Source organism: Ammospiza caudacuta, chromosome 25 (genome assembly GCF_027887145.1).
Source record: "Ammospiza caudacuta isolate bAmmCau1 chromosome 25, bAmmCau1.pri, whole genome shotgun sequence".
NCBI lineage: Eukaryota > Metazoa > Chordata > Aves > Passeriformes > Passerellidae > Ammospiza > Ammospiza caudacuta.
Window position 1 is genome coordinate 5,109,251 of NC_080617.1, and position 11,676 is coordinate 5,120,926.

An 11,676-nucleotide genomic window follows, 5' to 3' on the forward strand; every position below is an offset into this window, starting at 1 on the left:
GCCTGGCATGGCCAACACGAGCCACAGAGGGGCTACAGCCAAACCCTGGCATGGCCAACACGAGTCACACAAGGGCTACAGCCAAACCCTGGCATGGCCAACACGAGTCACACAAGGGCTACAGCCAAACCCTGGCATGGCCAACACGAGTCACAGAGGGGCTACAGCCAAACCCTGGCATGGCCAACACGAGTCACACAAGGGCTACAGCCAAGTCTGGAAGGGGCATGGCCAACACGAGCCACAGAGGGGCTACAGCCAAACCCTGGCATGGCCATGGCTAACAGAAACCATTCAATGCTCACAGCCTGAGCACCCAAGAACTGCATGGTGCTGCCATCTTGGCTCACTCTGGCCTGACATGGACAACTGGAATTAAGAGGAGCAGCAAGGACATCGTGCTTTAAACAAGGAGACGGACGGTGACGACAGCTCCTGCTCAGCTGCAAGTTTATTACCGAAGTGATGCCCAGACGCTCGTGGCGGGGATGCTCGGGCACTGCCCTGGGGGAGAGGAAGCTCAAGGGCCCCGAGGGGCAGCGCTGCTGGCCTGCGGCCGGCCAGCTCGTGCGGCTCGGTGCTCCCGGGACCCCCGGCCGCGCCCGCCGCCTCCCGCCCCGGCCCGCGCCCCCCACTCACCCTGCCGCGGGGGCCGGGCCCCTCCTCCTTGGCCTCCGCCATGTTGCGCCCCCCCTCAGCTGTCCCAGCCCGGGGCGAGGGGCCGGGGGTCACTCCCTCTCAGCCTCCCCCGCGCTCCGGGGGGCGGCGGCTCCGGGGGGCTCCGCGGCGCGGCGGGCGGGGCTGAGGGGGGGCCCGGCGGCTCCCCGAGGACGGCGTGGGGGGGGGGGCTCGGACCCGCCAGGCCGCGGCCGCTGCTCCCGGAGCTGCCCCGACCAGCCCAGCGCGGGGCCGCTCCGCGCATGCGCCGCACGCCTGCGCGCGCCCGCGCCTGCGCGCCGGGGGCTCGGCGGGGCCGCGGGGTCGGGGGTGCCCTGAGGCGGGGGGGACGCGCCGGGATCCCGCGGCGGGAGCGGCCCCGGGGCTCCGCCGCCCTCACGGCGCTGCCGGCGGCGACACTGGGGCGGCGACCTCGTGGCGCGGCTGCCGGGGCTGTCGCGCTGGCGGCAGGTGGTCGGTGGGCTCCTGCGGTGAGGGCCCGGCCAGGCCACAGCGCCGCCCTCACGGCGCCCACCTCACCTGTCCTGCCTATTGTACCTCTGCTGCGTTATGCGTGAATGAATTCATTTTGAATGAAGTAATTTTTAACCTGAGTTTAATTAATTTTGTTGGTACTGTTGCAAAACGTGGAATACGTCAAAATTTTCTTAAGGGTGTTCTGTGATGTTGTTGTTGGTAGAAGTTATTGTTGGTAGCATTGCCTTGTTAAGGGTCAGGCCTGGACATGCTTCGTGATCTCAGACCTAGAGGGAGTTTAACAAAGCTGGGGGAGAAGGATGTGCAGTGATGGTGGCCACAGGAAATGCACAATTGACAGGACACAAAGACACCTGGCAGAAATGCAAGATCAGGAACAGCCAATAAACCCAACCTGTAATTGTGCTGAATCAACAGCTGGGTGAAGAATAATTTTTGTGGCAGGGGGAGATCACCACTGGCAACCCGTGGACCCAAGAAATCACCAGCCCAAAAGAAACACCGATCATGGCACTAATTAGCATGAATAGCAAGAGAATTACCCAGCAGAACATTAATTAAAAGAGAACTATATAACATCTAGCCAATGAACACTGATGGCCTATTAAGAAAACCTTTGAAACCATATGTGAGCTTCAGATTATTGAGGGTTTTTTATTGTGAGCAATGTTGGACATTGCCAGCGCCCAGAAGTTGGTAAGGACAATGCGCTCTTGTCTCTTTAATAATTAAATAATCTATCTGCTAATTAAAACTTGGTCTTAAAGGAAATCTCCACTTCCCAGTTTATCTGATTTGCACAATTATAGACTGGTGCTGAGCTGCAGCTGCATTTCAGTGGTGACTGAAGTGATCCTTATTTAAACACTGTCCTTCAGCTGGCCTGAAATGCTGGATGCAGAATATTGGGATTTGTTTAGGAAATCCTGTCAGGTCTCTCTTAGAAATCATGGCATTCCAAGGACAGGGAGATAATTAATGTCATAATTTAATAATTAATGCTTTTCACTTATGCAATAATCCTCATCCTCAAGTCTAAATTAAAATAATCCTTATCTTGAAGTCTAAAATAATTACAGTTGATGAGTTGTTTTGTGAAATTTCTCCAAAAAATTGTTTGTTTTTTTTTTAATGGCAAAAGATGTTATATGAGAACTGTGAGCCTGATAAGAAATTTTATAAAAAAAATTTTTAATTCTTTTCTTTGTAGCTATCTAATTAAAAATTTAGATAGCTACAAAGAAAATAATGAATATTTAAATCTTTTTAAAATGGGGACAAAATACAATAATATTAAAAAATTAATAGGGATTTATATTTAATTTTTTTAAGAGTTAGAAATTCTAATACTGTCTCAATATCAATATAGGGCTGCACATATCAGGGTTCCTCAGGTGTTTTGCACAAATTTCACTGTGAACACACAGTGGGGGTCACAGCACAGACTGTGGACCAGCTGAAAATGCACAGATTTCTCAATGGGATTTTCTAGGGAGACAGAAAATAGAGAAATAAATTTACTACATAATAAATATAATAAAGAATAAATATTTATTAACTTAACAAAAATGCTGAGGAATTCAAGTATGAGGAAGACAGAAGTTTGAGTTTGGTTTAGGAATTAAGATATTTAGGAAAACAAACGTCCTTTTCTTTTTGTCCTCTGCTTCCTGAGGCTTTGCAAAGGCTGCCTTCATGTTTTCAAGCTGAAGTTTAGAAATTGTGGGTGTTTTTATGTTGACTAAACCTCTTTTTTCTTGTCATCCTAGTGCCAAATGCTGAACCACTCAGGATAACCTCAAATACCACTGAGAACTCGACAAAACTACTGTAACTTCTTGGGGCTACATTGTAAGTTTCTATAGAATGATATAAAATGAAATTGTTCAAGCTTTTTAATGGGAAGAGACATCTTTGTGTGGTTCTCCTAAGGAATCAGGGAGTGATGGAACTTTGAACATCCAACAGAAAATGCTTTCAGACCACTGTACAGAGTATTCTGTGAGAAATAGATCCTGTCACTACAGCAGGTGGTAAATCAGCCATGTGCTGTTGAAATCTCTGCCTGCTGCAGGTTTGCTGAGGGTGCACAAAGGACAGACAAGGGGGTGACAGTGAGAGCCACCATTTAAAGCCAGATCGACCCTGGTGTGGGCTGAGACATCCAAACCTGTTCTCTGTAGGGTGTTGGAACCAGAGCAGGACATTCTTCAGCTTCTTCAGACTCTTGGGTGTTGTTGGTCCAGCTTTGGGAAGACCTGGCTGTGGCTTTCCAGTGCCTGAAGGGGACAGCAGGAAAGATGGGGACAGGCTGTTTGCGAGGCCTGGAGTGACAGGACAAGGGGAAATGGCTCCCCACTGCCAGAGGGCAGGGTTAGATGGGAGATTTGGAGGGAATTGTTCCCTGTAAGGAACAGGGAGCCCTGTGTGTTCACAGGAGGCTCTGGAACAGGTTGCCCCTGGATCCAAGTGTCCAAGATCAGGTTGGATGGAGCTTGGAGCAACCTGGTATAGTGGAAGATGTCCCTGCCCTTGGCAGGGTTTGGAACAAGATGATCTTTAAGGTTCCTTCCAACCCAAACCATTCCATGATTCTGTGATTCTGCAGGAACTGTCTGTGCACTAACATGGCTAAAAGAGACACTGCAGAATATGTGGATAATGTGGTGATGACTCCTCAGAACAGAGCAAGATAAATGCCTGGATAAGGCAGGGGAAAGATAAGATTGTTCCACACTATTGTTTTTGAATTGCTTTTTAATTCACCCCTGGAGTGCCCGTATTCCAATCTGCTGCACAACCCTGAGTGAGACTATTCCTCTTTAAACCAGTCACATTTAAAAAGGAACCACAAAACCCCCTCCACATGCAGGCTGCAGTTCAGTGAACTGGATGAATGATCTTTGCACATCCCCAGGGGCATGCACAGCTGAATATAGATCACCCAGAAAAGCTGCCAGCTGTGCAGAGTGGGGCTGGGCACCCCTGAAACCTGCCAGCTGTGCAGAGTGGGGCTGGGCACCCCTAAAACCTGCCAACCCTGTGGGCTGGGCACTCCTAAAACCTGCCAGCTGTGCAGAGTGGGGCTGGGCACCCTTAAAACCTGCCAGCTGTGCAGAGTGGGGCTGGGCACCCCTAAAACCTGCCAGCTGTGCAGAGTGGGGCTGGGCACCCCTAAAACCTGCCAGCCCTGTGGGCTGGGCACCCCTAAAACCTGCCAGCTGTGCAGAGTGGGGCTGGGCACCCCTAAAACCTGCCAGCCCTGTGGGCTGGGCACCCCTAAAACCTGCCAGCTGTGCAGAGTGGGGCTGGGCACCCCTAAAACCTGCCAGCCCCATGGGTTGGGGTTGGGCATTCCTGCCTCTGCTCCTGCACAGGGTCTGCAGAGAATTCCAGCTGCAGGTGGAACAGCCCTGCTGAGTGTTTCAGGCCAAACATGAATTAATAATAATAAATAATCTTTTCTTTCCAGTGAGCATCCAAATAGGACAGCTTTGGGAGATGGGTGGAGGAAAATACAGCTGTTGCAGTTGTTGTACCCACAAAAAATCATGAAATGGTTAAGGCTGGAAAAGACCTCTAAGATCACCAAATCCAACCATCAGCACAGCAGCACCACCACATTCACCACTGACCACGTGGTGCTTTGGGCACTTCTTTGTCCTTGTTGCTGTCATGGACTGAAAAGGGATGTGGAGATGAGCAACCAGTGGCCTTTTATGTCCCAGAGATGGACAAAGCTGTGGACATCTCTTAAATTTAGGTGCTCTCATACTGCAGACTCTTCCAAAGCAGGGCTGTAATGCTGTAAGAAAATACAGGGAATATTTCAGAGGAATAAAAACCTGCAGTGGTGTCTCCTCTTGAGCCCTGAGCAGACAGGGGATGTGGGTTTGTGCCCCAGCTCAGGGGCTGCTCTGGTTTGTCCCTCACGTGCTGGGTGGGATCTGCGTTTCCCTGGAGCTGCCAGGACAAAGGGGAACAGGAGGCTTGGAAACAACAAGGATCAAGGAAAGAGAAAAGGCAAGTTTTAAAAAGCAAACGCTTAGTCATAGAGACACAGACGCAGGAGGGCTGGCAGGGGCCTATTTCCATCCTGAAACTCCCCCTCATTCCCAGACTTGCTCTGGCTGTGTTTGCTGTTAACATCCCCTTCCCCCACCACCCACAGATAACTGAAGGAGCAGCCGTTGAAAAAGGGAAAAAAAAAAAAAAAAAAAAAGAAAAGGAGCAGTTGCCTTGCTCTGCCTGCAGGAGAAATGTCAGGAAGTGTCTGGTAGTGGGTGGGATGAAAGGAGGAAGCTGAACTCTAAAGAGAATATTCTAGCTCTGCTCGTACAAACAAATGCCCCTCTGTATTCTGTTTGATAAGAACATCCAGGAGCAGATCCTCCTGCGTGTAGGAGTGTGAGTAACTTCCACACCTCTGAGTGATTTATTTGTACATGCTGCATTATCCCCAGCACTCCATGAACTGGAAGGGAAAAGATGGAATCAGCTCAGGAAAAGCACAAGCATCATCAATAATTAATAGTGCCTTTTTTATAATAGGAATGATCCAATATTAATTAGGAAGTTAATTTCTGTTTGGATGGTTTGTGCATGTGTATGAAATTTGGACCAGGATTTAAGTTCAGTGCAATCATGCTTTTATTCTAATTACAATAATTATAAATCTATTTTGCATCCTCTTTTTAAGTCTCAATAACACAGGCTTTTGTTTCCAAACATGCCAGACAGCAGTTTTTGCACACCAAATATGGCAGCTCTCAGCTCCCCAAAGTGAATCTGGTTATAAATAAAAAGGAAATTGTTTTGCTTCATTGTCAATGTGCAAATGTGAAAATAAGCCCAGAACATGGATCAAGAGAAATACTTTGGATTTCTAAAGTCACAGAGTCAACAGGGAGGAAAGAACTTAATTGCACACATCATGAAATATTTAAACAGACAGTGACCAACGTGCAGATGTGGGATGCAGACTTTTATAGCTAATTCTGTGTTACAAACAGCTAATGCTGCTCTGCATCAGGGACTCTGAATCTTTCTTACTCTGGAGCCTTAAAAATTGTCAGTGCAAAAAGGCTTCAAATTTTGAAGCTTTTTTTTTTTTTTTTTTTGTACTGGGTGATCTGTTGGGAAAAATTCTAAGGCAGAAGCACAAAACCCAGACAGAGAACTGAGTTTCTTATTTACCTGTAGATCACCTCCCTCTTGGGACATGGGTGCATCTCATCCACAGCAGACTGGTGGGTGGAGGTTGCCATAAAAGCAAGCAGAAAATTTCTCTTTGTTGCACTTGTTTTCTTATACAGTCATTATCTATTTTCCAGCTGTATTCATGCCTTTCTTGTGCTACCAGGACACTTATTGGAAAGTTTTCCTGATGGAAATCCAGTTTATGTTAAAAGAAGTTTTGTGGCAGATTCATAGCAGATTTTTTTGTTGAAGCAGAAGAAAGCAAATGTGAGTTTTCTTTTAGCTTTTGGGTCTTCATTTTGTTTTTCTATCTGCTCTTGTCTCCCTGCAGAAAATCCAAACTGCCACCCCAAGCAGCAGTGGGAGAGCTCATGCTGGCACCAAGCTCACTCACCCTGTGAACCCCCAGAGTAAATGGGGTGAGATCAGTAAAACCTGCACAAGATATCCCAGATTGCTTGCAGCTCTGCCATCATGTCACTGTGATGTTTAGATCTTATTATTTGCCATAATAAGATGCCAAAAGTAATTTTCAAAAAGGGAACTGTTAGACTTTTGCAAAATGTGATTGTGCTCGAGGTCTGGGATAGGTGTCAGGTTGTCAGAGCATCATCCCCTGGGAAGTCTCTTCAAGTGCCTGCTGCTACAGCAGGATTAATTTTATCTTTGTCTTCTGAGAGTCACTGAGGAGTGACATGAATAACCTTTGCAGTTCTTTAGCCATTTGTGTTGTCTTGAATCTTTATTGGCAATTACTGCCCACTCACAAACTCTGGTTGCTGCTTTTTAATATCATCCTGAATTCATGCTGTGACTACATCACTTTTTCCAAAGGCAGCATAAAATTGTTTATTTTAAAATGTCCACCATTTTTGTCTTATGAAGAAAAAAAGGGTTTGATTTTCTCTTTCATCTTTTGTGTTTGTCTTTTAGAAATAGCAGTATATTAAAAAATAATTATAGAGAAGACATTGCCAGTCTTCAGATTTTTGAGAAAGTCATGGCAGCCTTATGAAATACAGCCCTGTGAGTTTACTCCCTTCTGCCCCACTGACATTCCATGCATAGCCAAACATTAACCAGGGCTCAGCTCAGGACTGCTGGGATTTTGCAGAGTTGTTGTCTCTGTTTCCCTGTTTGGCTCTGTGGGATGGAAGAACAGGATTCTCTGTAACACATCCCATTCTTGCCACATATTTATTGTCACAGAATCCCACACTGGTTTGGGTTGGAGGGGCCATTAAAACCCACCCAGTTCCACCCCCTGCCATGGGCAGGGACACCTTCCACTATCCCAGGGTGCTCCAAGCCCTGTCCAACCTGTCTTTGGATACTTCCAGGGATGGAGCAGCCACTGCTTCTCTGGGCACCCTGTGCCCACCCTCACAAGGGAGAATTTCTTCCATTTATCAAGCCTAAATTTCCCTTCTTCAGTGGGAGGCCATTCCTTGTCCTGTCACTCCAGTTTCTGATGCAGAGTTCCTCTCCAGCTTTCCTGGAGGCTCCTGCAGATCCTGGAAGATGCTGTGGGGTCTCCAAACAACCTTTTCTTCTCCAGCTGAACAGCCCCAGCTCTCCCAGGCTGTCTCCATAGGGAAGGAGCTCCAGCCCTTTATTAAATTCACATCTCTCTGGACTTGCTCCAACAGTCCATGTTCCCTTTATGCTGGGGAACCAGAACTGGATGCAGCATTCCCAGTCAGTCTGAGAGAATCCCCTCCCTCAGCTGCTGAGCCAGGGCACAGCTGGATTTCAGGGCTGCATCTGAAGGACCCTGCCCAGTAGGTGACAAAACATGACAGAGTTTTAAATTCTCTTTATCAAAGAAATACAAAATTAAATTCTTTCTAGTAGGAAACCACAGAAGATTAAATTATTTTAATAGATGGCATGCTTACTGTTAACTGTAGGGCAGTGGGATAAATTCTAGTTCTGTCTATCTCATTTCTCTCCACAGCTCAAGGACATGTCTGGATTGACAGCTTTGTGCTGAGTGTTCCTGCAAGGCACTGAGCATCCTTAACTCCAATTAACATCACTGGGAATGGAGGCTCTTGGAGCCTCTCTGAAGACAGTCTTGGCATGCTCAGCTGTCCAAGGATCACTCTGGGATCACCCACTGGCACAGCAGCTGCTGCTGAGAGAGGAGACACAGGCAGCAAGAGGAGGGAAAGATCATTTTATCCAGATTGTGTGGTCTCATCAAGTCACAGAACTTCCCAACCTCAGAGCTCTCTGTTTTTAAGCCTATAGGCATATTTGTGATGGTGTGGAGGAAAAACCTCTTGGGGAGCAGATTCAATCCTTGCTCAAGGAGAGGTGGAAACAGCCCTGGAGGGAGAGGAGAACCCTCATCACTGAGTGCCAAGGGAAGTTGCTGTGAGCTGAAGAGTCTCTGCAGCAGCTCTTCCACTCCTACAGTCCTGCCTCAGCTTCAGATACCAGGTGATGCTATTGGCATTTTGCTTCCTCCTTTATTCTATCAAAGGTCGCTTCATGACACTGTGGTGAGCCCCAGAATGATGAAATATTCTGCAGGAATCCCTTTTCTTCAGGCAGGTTTATCCCAGTGCACCACAGACTCTGCTTAGGAGAGGCTGCAGCAGGGCAAGGACTCTACCCTGCACCTTCTGGGTGCCTCCCTGCTCTGCTCTCCCTTCCCACTCCTCCCTTTGCTTCCTGATTCTTGAAATTCCTGAGCACCTCTAGTTCTGGGACGTACTGGAATTTGTGCACACAGCCCTTCAACTGTTTTCCTCTGAGTCAAAATTTTCCAGGGAATGCCCAGGGAGTGCAGACATCTCCTCACAGCATTTAATTGCTTCTTAGTAGGAAGGGATGTTAGTGGGATTCCTGTTTGTTGTACTTGGGACACTTACAGAACCTCATGGGGTAATTATTCCTAATTAGCAACTTGGACACACGCTGCTCCTTCCTCCTCCAATCTGCAATTAATAATACAGACATAATTCAGATTTCTCCTTGCCAGTCTTGTGTTTGTGTTTATAACAAGAGGAAACAGTTTAGGGGAAAAAATGTATCTGAATCAATCACCTGCTGAGCTCCACACAGGGATTACCTGAGGATTATCCTGTGCTCGTGGCAGCTGAGACATTCAGAACTTTGGGCACCTCTGTGGCAGCCTGATTCCCTGGCATATTCCTCTAAGGTCTTTTCCTCATTAGTCACAGACTGCTTCTTACCACGGCTTAATTCAATTTTTAGATCAGTTGTACAGTATGAAAAATCCTCAGAATTAGTAACAGCAGTGTTATTTTTAAATAGATTAGTATTTTGAGGGTGAAAAAGGTCTGGAGTTCTTCCTTTTTTGCTTCTCTCAATGGCTCCTATTAAACTGAACTAATGTATGTGTGCACTGAACATCCCAATGAAAAGATAAATGTTAGGATGGAGAAATTCTTCAACTCTTACCCCAGGTGTCACAGAACATTTCCAGTCTCAGATATATTTATTTATAGTGGAACAGAACTATATTTATTTATTTATACTGGGGAGAACATCCCAAGCTTTTTTCCTCAGTGTCTGTTTTTATACAAAACCAGCCAGCTGAACACTTACAAAGCAGGTCACTGTTACCAGAGGTTGTTTTTACTTCAAGTCCTGCTCAAGCATCAGTTTTTCTCTGATTTGAAGACCAGGATAAACATTCATATTGCAGCTGCAAAATATGGATCTTACCCTGGCCTCTACTAGATCTGGAGAAATTCAAATCCACTTTGCAGACTTCAGATAAATTCCACAGATTCTTGTATAGATTTTTCATAGAGTCATAGAATCACAGAATATCTTGAGTTGGAAGAGACCCAGAGGGATCATTGAGTCCATCTCCTGGTCCTGCCCAGACACCCCATAAATCCCCCCTTGGGTCCTGCAGAGATCTGAGCTCCCATTTTCTGTTCTGATCTTTGTTCTGCAGATTTTTGCAGAATTAGGAGAATAATTACACTCTTTATCTCTTTTGAAGAATGATAAAAATTAGTAGCTCCTGAAAATACAGTTCATTTATACTTAAGACACAACACAGGCAAACTCAACCCTTTTCCACTCAATATTATTGTTTCCTGGAGAGACAGAACCAGATGTGACAGCAAGGAGATGCCAGTTGTTAGTTTGTGATAAGAGCCAGTCCCAAATTTGTTCTTGCAGTGATTTAACCTCTGAGACACCTCGTGGTGGAAACACTCACTGCTGGCAGCACGGCCAGAATCCATTTTAAAACAATCTGGAGTTTCCATCCTGCAGTGCTTGGAAGTGGCTGAAGTCCCACGGGCAGTATAACACTGATTCAGGGCCAGAATCAATCTGTGGCTCCTTTTTAATTTAAAATATATAAACCCACAGAGACATTTATTTTGTTGCTGTCCTACAAGGAAAGGCTGAGGGAATTGGGAATGTTCAGCTGGTAGAAAAGACTTTGGGAAGAGCTGATTCTTTCCAGGACCTGAAGGAGCTGACAGGAAAGATGGAGAGAGACAATTTACAAGGGAAAAGGGGAATGGCTTCCCAGTGCCAGAGGGCAGGGATGGATGGGATTTTGGGAAGAAATTATTCCCTGTGAGGGTGGGGAGACCCTGGCACAGGTGCCCAGAGAAGTTGTGGCTGCCCCATCCCTGGAAGTGCCCAAGGCCAGGTTGGACATTGGGGCTTGGAGCAACTCAAGATAGTGGAAGGTGTCCCTGGGGTGGAACTGGATGGACTTTAAGGTCCCTTCCAATCCAAACTTCTCTGTGATTCCATGATTCAATGAAGAATGAAACCGACCTTTGACTTCCCCAGGGTGTCAGAAATATTCATGCAATTGATGTTTTACCACAGCACTGGCACAGTTCAGGTCTGTGAAATTAACGTGGGACTTTCCCTTAGGTTCACACGGAGTTTGATTTTTTTAATTTCAGACCTGAAACTGAATGTGAAACATTGCTGGGAGCTTGAGAGGGGGATGGACGGAAACACTGCTGAAGGGAAGGTATAAAAATGGCACTGCTGAAAGCAGGCACACTTTAAAGAGTTGGAATGTGTTTTTGGTCTGTTTTCTGTAATGGAACATGGAATGTCGGGACTGTAACCACCACGGTCTTGCTACAGCTGCTTTATTTTTCACCTCACAATGCACCGTGGACATTTTGAGGAGCTGGCGTCACTTTTTGTTCGCACCAAGCTCTGTCCTGCTTTCCTGGGGCGTCTGGAAAGTAACTGCGGATCGCTGTTCCCAAATCAGGCTCATTTTGGGTGCTTCCCTGCCCGACTTTTCACACAAAACACTGAACGTGACTCCCTATGCTGGCGCCGGGGTTCCACTAC

General features: G+C 46.8%; 1 long non-coding RNA gene across 1 annotated transcript; it reads left to right on the forward strand.

The window, feature by feature from the left end:
* The first annotated feature begins 1,026 nt into the window (after positions 1-1,026).
* LOC131568109 (uncharacterized) lies at positions 1,027-9,212 on the forward strand. Its single transcript, XR_009275697.1, has 4 exons — positions 1,027-1,255; positions 2,925-3,006; positions 6,489-6,621; positions 8,312-9,212. It is a non-coding gene; the product is annotated as an uncharacterized LOC131568109 (long non-coding RNA).
* Positions 9,213-11,676: the final 2,464 nt, after the last annotated feature.